This window comes from Prosopis cineraria, unplaced genomic scaffold (genome assembly GCF_029017545.1).
Source record: "Prosopis cineraria cultivar Desert tree isolate PC_DT_omini unplaced genomic scaffold, ASM2901754v1 PC5, whole genome shotgun sequence".
NCBI lineage: Eukaryota > Viridiplantae > Streptophyta > Magnoliopsida > Fabales > Fabaceae > Prosopis > Prosopis cineraria.
The window spans coordinates 16075709-16087462 of record NW_026555336.1 but is presented as its reverse complement, the minus strand read 5'-3'; the positions used below and the strand labels follow the sequence as shown (position 1 = coordinate 16087462).

The following is an 11754-nucleotide window of genomic DNA, read 5'->3' as shown; positions in this document are numbered from 1 at the left end:
TGATGGACTCCTTAGATTTGTCAATGGAGTTCTTATCATTTTCCTTGTTTCGCTTATTATTCATCAGTGCCTTCATAGCCTCTGGTGCTTTCTTGGCCACAGGCTTATCAATAGGCTAATTTTTCTCACACACACACACATATAGTTAGAGATCAACTACAAATAAATTTTAGTTATGAATTTAGATGTTATACCTTTGGGGACGGCACTGAAATACGTATAAGACGAACCGGCCATGCTACAAAGCTTCCAATTGCTTCTACTATTGTCTTTGTATCTTTAGTGGGGTAAGGTAGATCATAATTAGGCTTTTCAGCCGTCTTTAAAGAAACCTTGACTGTCCCTTTAGGAAGAATCTCGTTGTGAAGCATGATTTGACCAACAACAATATTATACATTCGTCCTATTGTAACCAAACTATCATCCTCTCCCAAACAATCAACATCAACTTCACCTCTAAAAAGACAAAATCATTACATAATATGAATAATATTACCATGAATAAGGCTAGAAAAATCAATAATATCACCTCAGCTAAGAGCTGAGATGGGACTGTGCAACTGTCATTCATACTAGGCTAGCATTACTCAGTGGAAGCCCTAACTTATGCCAATTCAACAATATGTCAATAAGTCTAGATTGCTCTTATATCTGTTGTGACTGTGCTTATATATGTTGCTTCTGTTCTACTAGCTCTTGCCTCAGTTCTTGAACCTCAACAAAAGAAGCAATCTTTTTACAATGCTTGTGCCCCTCTCCAAAGTATTCTTTCTTTGTGACACCAAAGCCGACGCCTCTTAAACACGACCAGGATGGTCAGTATTCCCCAATGCCTTCTCCAAGATATCCTCATCAGTAGTAAGAGTGCCTGCTGATGCCTTCTGAGTCAAGCTCTCCTGTGAAGTAATAAAAGTAAGGTAAATGAGTAAAAATAAATAATTAATAACATTATATCATTAACACTTATATTGTGTCAACAACCGCCTTTATTTTTGGATTATCAATATTGCCTTGTTTGTTTTTTCAAGCCTCGGCCTAAATTTTGCCACGAAATATAGAACCCTCTGACACCTGCTCTTTTTCAATCAAGGCCTTTTCAACACCCGCATACCCCTTACGCCCAGCCTTATAAGTGTATTCATTCTTCTTCGCTAACTTTTTGTTTTTTGTGCTTAATGCCTTTAAAAACACAAAACATGAAAATAAGTTGAAATAAATGCCAACAAAAGCAATAATATTTTGATAGAATAACAAAAATAATACCTTAAACTCTGGACTACAGCGTGAGTCAACAAAATCTTTCCATTTATTCAAATTTATAATCGACCTAATAAGGGAGGAAATATGTCTTCAATACCCTCCATATTGAGGTTCTATATAAATTTACAAGAGACAAAACTTCTAAATGCTCAGAGGGCTGCCTTAGCCTTTTGTAGGACATACTTCTTGTGCCTTTCCTTAATCTCAAATCCTGACTGCAAAATAAACAAGTCGACTTGTGAGAAGAACATATATCGTAAACAAGTTTAAAAATAATAATCAAAGTGATAATATCTTACCGTTATAGTATTCCATGCTGCATCCCTCACTACGGGAGTTGCATTCCTCCATGACTTTAAATTGATAGGCACACAGGACTTTACCACCACCCCAATATAATTGATGAAATTATTACTGTCAACTACTTGATTTTTATTATCCATTTGACAGTAAACTTCTTGCCTTCATTTCTTGCTTTTGCCACCTGCTCTATCACAACCAACCCTTTATTTAGTTGTTCTTCCTCCTTACTAGTCACATTTTGCCCACTATCATTATTTTGCTTGCTAGGACTACTAGATTTAGATCCAATATCTAGATGATCACCCTTAGTAGCCATTTACATGTGAAGACATCAATAATTAAGATTAAATAAAACAATAATGATTCAAACAAGAGCAACATCTTAACAAGATTAAATAAAAAAAATATCAAAAGAGTAAGTCAAAAATAGTCATTTACCTATTTATTTCATCCTTTTCCTTTTTCTTGTCCTAATTACTTTTTTAACTAATTCTTTCTTAACTTTAATAGTTTTCTTCTTCAATTGAATTGATTTCCCCTTCTTAGAAATCCAAATGCCCTCATTGTGATTATGTCTTATGTAGAAAGCACCATCTTCAATATTGTCTAAGCCATCATCATTTTCAAAAGATGTCCCATGAAACGGATCAATATCAACTTCATTATTTTTGCTATTTTGCTCATTTTCATCACTTTCTACAGCTTCCATTTCTTCAACTTCCTTGTTACTCCACAAAACAACAGACTATTCCTTATCAACAAGATCTTTGAATTAAAAAACTTGTTTGGCTTGAGATAGATAAATGAAAGGATCTTCTTTATACCCTTCCTTCTTTAGATTCACCCTAATCAACCCAAAGTCATTGACATCCAACCCATTATTATTTTCAACCCACTTGCAGCCAAAGACCGAAACTTGAAAGGAGATATAATCCAACTCCTAAATATGCTTAATTATCATGAAGTAACGCATTCTAGCATAGATGGGTTTTTTTATCTTTCGCACTAGAAATGTGCATGCCATCAACTATAGTAGATACACCATTATTTTGCATCATGCTTCGATTGTTGTGTTCCTTCGTGTAGAACTTATACCCATTAATGATATAGCTCATGTAAGAGAGGACATGTTTTGTTCGGTCCTAGTGATAACTATCTCAATCTATCAGGAATTGAATTAGGATCGACATTATACTTCCCTTCTATATGCTTTTTCAACCAGCATATAAATTGTTTATTGTGTAGTTTGGTGATCCAACTATCTAATCGATAAGGGTTCTACCTCTTAAGCTCTACCTGGTGAATATTAGCATACTCATCAACCTCTAGAGAGTTGTATAGCACAAAAAGGTATACTTTTTCCCACTGGTCACTTGAGATAATGACAACTTTTCTTCCTGTTGTCCTTTCTATACCTTCTTCACCAACAACCCTTAAATTCTTTAAGTATTGATTGCAAAAGTAAACAACCTCTTCACTAATATATCGTTCAACAATGCAACCTTCTAGCTGACTTTGACTTTTAACATAACCTTTCAATACTTTCATGTGACGCTTAAATGGGTACATCCATCTCAAATAAGTAGGACCACATAATTGTACCTCTCTAACTAAATGAACTATTAGGTGGACCATTATATCAAAGAATGTAGGAGGGAAAAACTTCTCCACCTCACACAATGTTTGCACAATTTGACTTTGCAACTTTAGCAACTTGTTAGGGTTAATTACTTTACCACAGAGACACTTGAAGAAGTAGCATAACTTTGTAATTGTAGCTCACACATTATTAGGTAAAATACCACATATAGCCACAGGAATAGAATTCTCCATCAAAACATGACAATCATGAGTCTTTAAACCCTTTAACTTTAAATCCTTCATTGAAACAAGATTCCTAAACATTTGAAGAGTACCCATCTAGAATCTTGACTGCAACAAGAAACTCACAAAAACTTTTCTTTTCTTTTCTAGACAATGTGTGAGCCACAGCATGAAGACATGTACGAGTTCCTTTCACTTGTGGTGCCAATTTTTCTCTTATCCCCATCATAACCATGTCTAACATCACATTAATGCCATCCTTGGTCTTTCCTGGAATATTAAGAAATGTTCCAATAAGACTATCATAAACATTTTTCTCAATATGCATTAAATCAAGGAAGTCTTTGACATTCAAGGTCTTCCTATATGGCAACTCAAAGAATATAGACATTTTCTTCCACCCATTTGTTCTAACATGCTTCGCAAACGATTTACCAAATTCAATATCAACATCTTTTACCTTCTCAAATAGTTCCTCACCAGTTAACTACTTTAGTGGCCTTCTTTCTTTTAATTTCCCATCAAATGATTTTTTCCAATGACGATATCGATGCTTGTCACCCAACCACCTATGATGCCCAAGGTACACGTTCTTCATACCATGTTGCAACCTCACTGAATGTGTGCCTTTTTCATAAATAGGGCATCCAAGATGTCCTTTAATGCTATATCCTGATAGATTACCATATGCCAGAAAGTCATTGATTGTACCAAAAAACATTACTCTCAAATTGAATATCTCTTCTCTATAGGTATCATATACCTCCCACCTATCTCCCACATTAGCTTCAAGTCTTCAATAAGTGGTTCCAAATAAACATCTATATATTTTTGGGTTGCTTTGGCCCTAAGATTAGCAAGGACAACATAATATACTTTCGTTTCATGCAAAGCCAAGGAGGCAAGTTATAAATGACCATCATCACAGGCCATATACTGTGGGTACTACTCTGCATTTCATGTGGGTCATCCCATCAGTAGACAATGCAAGATGTAAATTCTTATCTTTTTTCCAAACTCAGGGTACTTCCAATCGAACCTTGTCCATTCAGGAGAATCAGCTAGATGCCAAACCTTGTCATCTTTAATTCTCCCATGTGCATGCCATGTTAGATTCTTTGCCTCTTGACGTATGCTATACAAGTGCCTGAATCTTGGAATAATAGAAAATTACCACATTGCCTTCTTTAGACTCTTCCCATTCTTTATATAACGTGATGCCTCACACTTAGGACAATGGATTAGCTCTTCGTATTCATTCCTAAACAAGATGCAATCATTAGGGCAAGTTTGTCTCTTCTTATAACTCAGGCCAACTGTGCGTAACACCTTCTTTGCATCATATAGCCAACTTGGAAGCTTGTTATTCTTTGGTAGCATTAGTCTAATTAGAGAGAGCAAGCTTGAGAAGCTAGTATCACTCCACCCACTTGTAGCTTTCAAGTTGTATAATTTTAACACATCGGACAACAGTACAACCCTCATATAAAGGTGTCTCTGCATCAATTTTCAACTTCTTCAATTTCTTTGGAAAATTTTTGAGTTCCCCTTCCATCTTATTAACTAATTCTTTAAAACAGCAGTCATATGCACTTGCGTCAAAATCCGGTGATGATGAACAACTTTCCATATATGCCTAGCTACTATTTTCACATCTTCAAGTATCTCTCCATGCTTTACCCAACATTTATAACTTTGATCAATTCCATACTTAAACAAGTGAAGTTCACATGTTTCAGGAAAAATTGGCTTCACATTACCACAGCTTAAACAAGGGCAAACAATTCGCTCGCAGTCTTCTGCATTATTTACTGCAAACTTAATGAAGTCTGCCACCCCATCCTAGTATTCTTTGGATAGACAATTAGCAGATATTTACTCCTTATCCATAATTAATGCCCTTGTTTAAGTAAGATAATAAACATGGAAAAGCATTCAGTGAGTACAAGTTGATTATTTTAAAAATTTAGACAATTTTAGCAGCATAGTGGCTTAAATTCAATGTTCCTCGAGCCTTATTCTCTATTTATACTAATTTAATCAAACTAAATGTTAAACTACTTCAAAGAAAGCTCAAATTTATGCTAAATAATTGCAAAATAAAAATTTAAAAAAATTTCAGTAGCATAACAGCATGAAATTGAGCACTTCCCAGGCTTAATGCCCTCTTTTCACAAATCCAATATTAAAATAAAAAAAATTCAAATCAACATATACATAGATCAATCTCAGGTCAATTTTAGAATAAAATACTTCTACAACTAAAAGGTTAAGCAACCATGTAATATAATAACTATAATATATAAAGAAATAAGTCCAGTTTCCAAGCTCAATAGGGGGAAAAAGGAATCAAATAACTAGAAAAATATAATATTTAAGAACAAATTGAAAAGCATTGGGTAAAACTGACAAGGAACATGTCTACTAAGTCAAGACATATATCTTATTGTTAATAAAAAATTAATTTTATCTTAATAAACTAAATAATCACAACCTAGCACACATTGAACTGAATATTTAATAACCACAAGCTAACCACATATTGAAAAAAATTAGTTTATCTTAAAAACATGTTTACTAAATTCTATGCAAAAACAAATATCTTAAAAAATTAGTTTATCTTAATGAAAAACATGTTTACTAAATTTTATTCAAGGTTGCCCCACCACATATTGAACCAAATTTAAATAATTAAAAGCTAACCAAACACTCTGATCTTCTCTCTTGTCTTTCGTAGAAACAAACTACCAGGGGCATAAACAATAAAATCAATCAATAAATATCACAATTAAATCTCAACACAGTGATAGAACACATTTGTTATCCACTTTTATTTGTCAATTAGGACCCTTTATTAATGATTTATCACCTTCAAGTGCACACATTGCATTAGATTTGTAATTTTGTCTAAGTTTCTAGGTTCAGTGCACTAGGGGCATTTTGGTCCAAAAAATGAACTTTTGAGAAAATGTACAAGAAAAATTGACAAAGTGCATTTTATGTCCAGTTGATGAATGGTGAAATTATATTTTTAAAATTCATTTTAGTTTGGGAGTAATTAAATAAAAAAGTCAACACCTTCTTAAGTGTCTTAGTTTGTCCTAGTTTTTGGTTTGCCTTTGTGTGGAAATTTTTATATAATTTTGTGCAGCCTAAAACTTGGTTAATTTATAAATTCTTCCTTCTAATTATGAATTTAATTCTGGACATGAATTAGATTTATTATATCATATGCTATTTAATTGAATTATGTGATTTATGTGACATAGGTGGCATGTGACTTGTGCATCAATTGGGCAATTGAGGTCAACACTCCTTGAGGTCAATGGCTGATGGTTTGCATGTGAATTATGATTATTTTGAGGGATTAGATCAGCTAAAATGATGTGGATGACACATGGGAAATTAGGCACACATTGGAATCATCTACAAACCAATAGGAAGTTGCCACCTTGCAAGTGTGACAAGGCTCCCATTTACATTTTAATTTCTTTTTCCTTATTTTAATTAAGCTTCAGCTGATGGGAGACATCAAGGAGCACCCATTTTAAGCCCCAAATGGGATCCAACACATATCTCATTCATCTTCCACATTCTCTCTCTCTTGTTCATAGTGTTCTTCATTTTCTCTCTTTTGTTCTTCATTTTCCAGCACCCTAACCTCCATTTTCAGCCACCAAACCTCCACAAAACTCATACCATTCTTCTCCTCTCTTCATTTTCGTTCCATCCCTTCCATTTTCACAAGGATTGAAGCTCATTTCCATCATTCAAGAGCTATGGAGTTTGGCCTTCACAAGCAATCACTAGGGTTCTTGAAGATGAAGATTGGCTAAGTTTCTTTGTGGAATCCTAGAGAGATGAAGATGGAGGATGAGTCTTGAGCTTCAAATTGGCTAAGTTCTTTTGTTTCCTATCCTCTTCTCTTTTTACTAGATGGTTAGATTCCTTAATCTAGGGTTTAATCATCTTAGCTTATAAATTCTAATTTGAATTTGATGTTGATGTAAAGAGAGAGGATTGTTTCATTTAATTTCTTCCTTGGACAGCCATGACTGAATTTTGCCACTCTTTGTTTGGCACATAATCTTGTGTTTTTCAATTAGTGAATTTCTTGTGTTAATATTGCATAATCTTGTGGTGTTAATGCTTGTGTTGTTGAGTAGCTTGACATAATCTTGTGGTTGCTCAATTTATGTGTTTGACCATGGCTGTTGAGAGAGGATTTTGAGTAAATCACTTGGCTAATGTCTTCACCAATTGGTTAATTGAACTAGGGACTTTAATCTAAGACCTAGGGAGGTTAGCTAATTAGGTTAATTGGCTTAGGATAATTTTCTTAAGTCATGACAGCTTTAGTCAAGAGGAAAGGGAAGCTAAACTTAGCCTAATCATGAGAAGATAATGAGTCCAAAATCAACTAATCTCTAGGGTTCCATTATTGTAAAAAGGGAAGTTCATTTCACTCACTTTCACTAGCATTTTATTACTTGCACATTAGGTAATTAGTTTAGATAATTAGCTAGGTAACTAAATTCCTACAAACTTTGGTTGATTTATTTCACTAGATAACTTTCAATTAGACTTAAAACCATTCCTTGGAAGATGACCTAGGGTTGGCCCTATATTGCATTAGGGTTAGCTTTAGTGTAATTTTGAGGATAAGCGACTAATTTCCTATCAAAATTTTGGCGCCGTTGCCGAGGAATGGTTTAAGTTTAATTCTAAGGTTGTTTAGTACTTAATTTACATTTTTAGTGTTCTGGAAAATTTTTTGAAAAATTATAAAAATTTGTGTTTTGTGTTTTGTTTAGTGTTTTTTGTGTGTTTTGAGTTTTTTATTCTGTTTTGAAAAAGGAAAAAAAAATTAGTGCAATTTTCGTTGGTTTGGTGTAGAGCTGAAAATACTCTGTTTCTAGTGTCTCTGTCTGAAATTGAAAAATTAACTGGGAATGAGTCTGAGGGAATTTGAACTTGAAATTTATTTCATTGAAAGCTCTATATCTTAGCTTCACTTTAAAATTTGTTTGGTCAATTTTGGACGTGGGAAGTGTCCTGTGGAAATTTTACAATCTAACAAGGTCCAGGGAGCCATTACAGAGGATTCCCAAAACCCTGTTTCAACTTTGAGTTAGCATATCTTCCTCTTTGTGCGTTCAAATTGATTGATTCAGTTTCATTTTTCTTATCACTGTCTTATCTTTGTTTCTTGTGTTTAGGATTTTCTTCAATTTTTCCATTTTCCTATTTGAAAGTTTGTTAGAAGCTCTGAAGGTCTTCTGGACGAAATCCGGTTTCTCCAGACCTGAGGACCAACTTGTGAAAACTTCTGGGAACGATTGGGAAGGATTTTTAATCTGAAAGTTTTATATAATTTTCCTGTATATCTCTTGTGTTTCTCATAAAAGTTTCAGGGAAATTTATTATGTGGATTTTCTGATAGAAAATTCACAAGTTCACTGTCTCCAGAGAGCCTACTGTGCGAATTCCAGAATTGCCAAAGCTTCTTGATTGAGCATTTCTAACTCTCTTTCTACTTGTTTGGTGTTATTTTTTTTTCATTTTGTTGCTATTGAGTATATTAAAAAAAATTATTTTCTCTTGCTTTTGTGTGTTTTGAATTGTTTCGTGTTGATTTGCATTTTAGTTTAGCTTGTTCTTTGTTCTTAATTTTCTTGAGCTTGATTAGTGCATGACCCGAAGAAAACATACCTCTTTTGTTGAATTAGATCCAGAAATTGAAAGGACTATTTCTAGATTGAGAAGATCACAACCTATTCTTGATTCTCATTTGGTTTGTAATTCAACAATGGAAGGTATCTTAGGACATGAGCATGTGCATAATGAGGGCCATGGGAATGGGAATGAGAATTTGCATGATGATGGCCATGTTAATAATGAATTTGAAGGCTTGCATAACCCTAGAGAGGAGAGGAGCATTAGGCAATTAACTCAACCTAATTGGCATGATAATCCTTATGGCTTATATGTTCCTCCTACTAATGTTCAATTTGAAATTAAATCCTCTTTGATTAATGCATTGCCTAAATTTCATGGGTTACCAGGAGAGGATTGCCATAGGTTTTTGCATACTCTCCTATTGGTTTGTGATACTATGAAGCCTATGCATGTAAATGTTGATGATGTTCAAGCTAAGGCTTTTGTATTTTCTCTTGAAGGTTTAGCAAAGGAGTGGTATTTCAACTACCCTTCTTATGTGAAAGTGAGCACATGGGCCGAGCTAAGAAGACTCTTCTTAGATAAATTCTTTCCAAATTCCAAGGTCACCAATTTGAGGAAGCAAATCTATGGGGTCCAACAAGGAGAGGATGAGAGTCTCTATGAGTATTGGACTAGATTCCAAGGCCTTTTGGCTAAATGCCCACACCATCAAATTTCTAGTGAGAATTTAGTCCAATATTTCTATGAGGGCTTGATTCCAAGAGACAAAGTTAACATTGATGCCGCTAGTGGTGGATGCTTGATTGACCTCACTTCCTTAAAGGCTTGGGAACTAATTGACAAGATGGCTTCAAGTGGTGCTCAATACTCTACAAGGGAAAAGAGAAATGTGAATATGGTAGGTTCTTCAATTCTTAATGATTCATATGTGGACTTGCTAGCTGCCAAGATTGGGAGAATGTTGGCTCCACAAATATCTCAAGTGAGCAATGTAAGTACTTCTCAAGCACTTGTCCCTTATTCTTGTACTTTTTGTGACTCACCTATGCATGTAGAAAGCAATTGTCCTATTAAGTTTGAACAAGTAAATGCTATCTACAATGGAAAACAATCCTATGGTGGGAGGCAAGGGCAAGGAGCTTATTCTAATACTTACAACCCTTCATGGAGAGACCATCCTAATTTCTCCTATTCAAATCCAAATGTGGCTTTACAAGACAATCAACAAAGAGGATCCTATCAAAACACCTTTGGCCGTGACCCTCCACCTCATTTGTCTCAAGGTAGCTCTTCTCAAAGCTACAATCCAAGTGGTAATTCTCTTGCACCTTCATCTAATTCTTATAGTGATAGGAGGCTTGTTCCAATTGAGAGTTCTTCTAATTCAACTCTTCTAATGATGTGAATGTGTTACGTAAGCAGTTGATTGAAATGAACTCCTTGTATAAAAACATGTATGATGGCTTAGGGAACAAGGTAGAGAGTATGGGTAACAAGTGTGAGAACATGAACTCTAAAATTGATGCCCTTACTTCTCAAATGAATATGCTTGCTAACCAATTAAGTGCAGCCAATGCTCAAGCCTCTACATTACCATCCAACACCGTTGCTAATCCTAAAGCTAATTTTAATGCTATCACATTGAGGAGTGGCAAGGAGTTGGGAGAAAGAGTGCAAGAAGACAAAAGACAAGGGAAGGCCGAGAAGCCCTCTTTAAATTCTTCAATTGATGTTAATGTTTCTAGTTCTTCTTTTGCTCCTAATGATGCATCTTTTTGTAGAGATGATGAGGATGAAAACATTGAGGAGATCATATGTGAGCAACCACCATCTAAGGTGAAAAAGGGGACTATGGCCGAGTTGTTTAGTAAGGAAAAAGAGGGAGAGGCCGAGCAAAGTGAAACAAGAAAGGAGAGTTCAAGGAAGGAAGAAGGAAAGCAAAGTCAAGAGATTATGAAGAAGCTTCCTTTTCCACAAGCACAAGTGGTCCCTAAGCAAGTAAGGGACAATTTGATCAAGAGGTATATGATTTCTTCCATAAGATTCATGTTAATGTACCCTTGATGGATGTAGTTAAGAACTTTCCTAAGTATGCCAAATTTTTGAAAGATTGTTGTACAAATAAAAGAAAATTTAGGCCTAATGCAAGGGTACAATTACCCTCATCTGTGAGTGCTATCATGAAGCCTCAACTCCCTATAAAATGTGAGGACCCAATTCCACATTCGCAAGATTGGCAACACACATTTTTCTCATGCATTGATAGACTTAGGTGCAGCCATTAATGTTATGCCTCTTTCAATTTATCATGCCTTGAGTCTTGATTGCATGCATAAGACACCTATGATATGCCAATTAGCGGATAGAAGTGTTAGAAGACCACATGGAGTAGTAGAAGACTTGTTGGTTTGTGTTAAAGGTCTATTATTTCCTGTGGATTTCTATGTGCTTGATATGTCAAAAGAAGGGAGTGGGGATGATATTTTGATTTTAGGAAGGCCATTTATGAGGACTGCCCGTACATTGATTGACATGGAAAAAGGTAGTTTGATTTTGAAATGTGGAGAGGATCATGTTATTTTTAATATATATGAAGCAATGAAACATCCTTTTGAGGATTATTCTTTGTTAGGTGTAAGTTCCATTGAGTTATTGCTTCATGATGCTTGTGAGTCTCACATGCTT

The 11754-nt window shown here is 34.8% G+C and overlaps 1 non-coding gene across 1 annotated transcript; it reads right to left on the bottom strand.

The window, feature by feature from the left end:
* Window positions 1-9676: 9676 nt before the first annotated feature.
* LOC129312276 (small nucleolar RNA R71) lies at window positions 9677-9783 on the bottom strand. Its single transcript, XR_008593520.1, has one exon. It is a non-coding gene; the product is annotated as a small nucleolar RNA R71 (small nucleolar RNA).
* Window positions 9784-11754: the final 1971 nt, after the last annotated feature.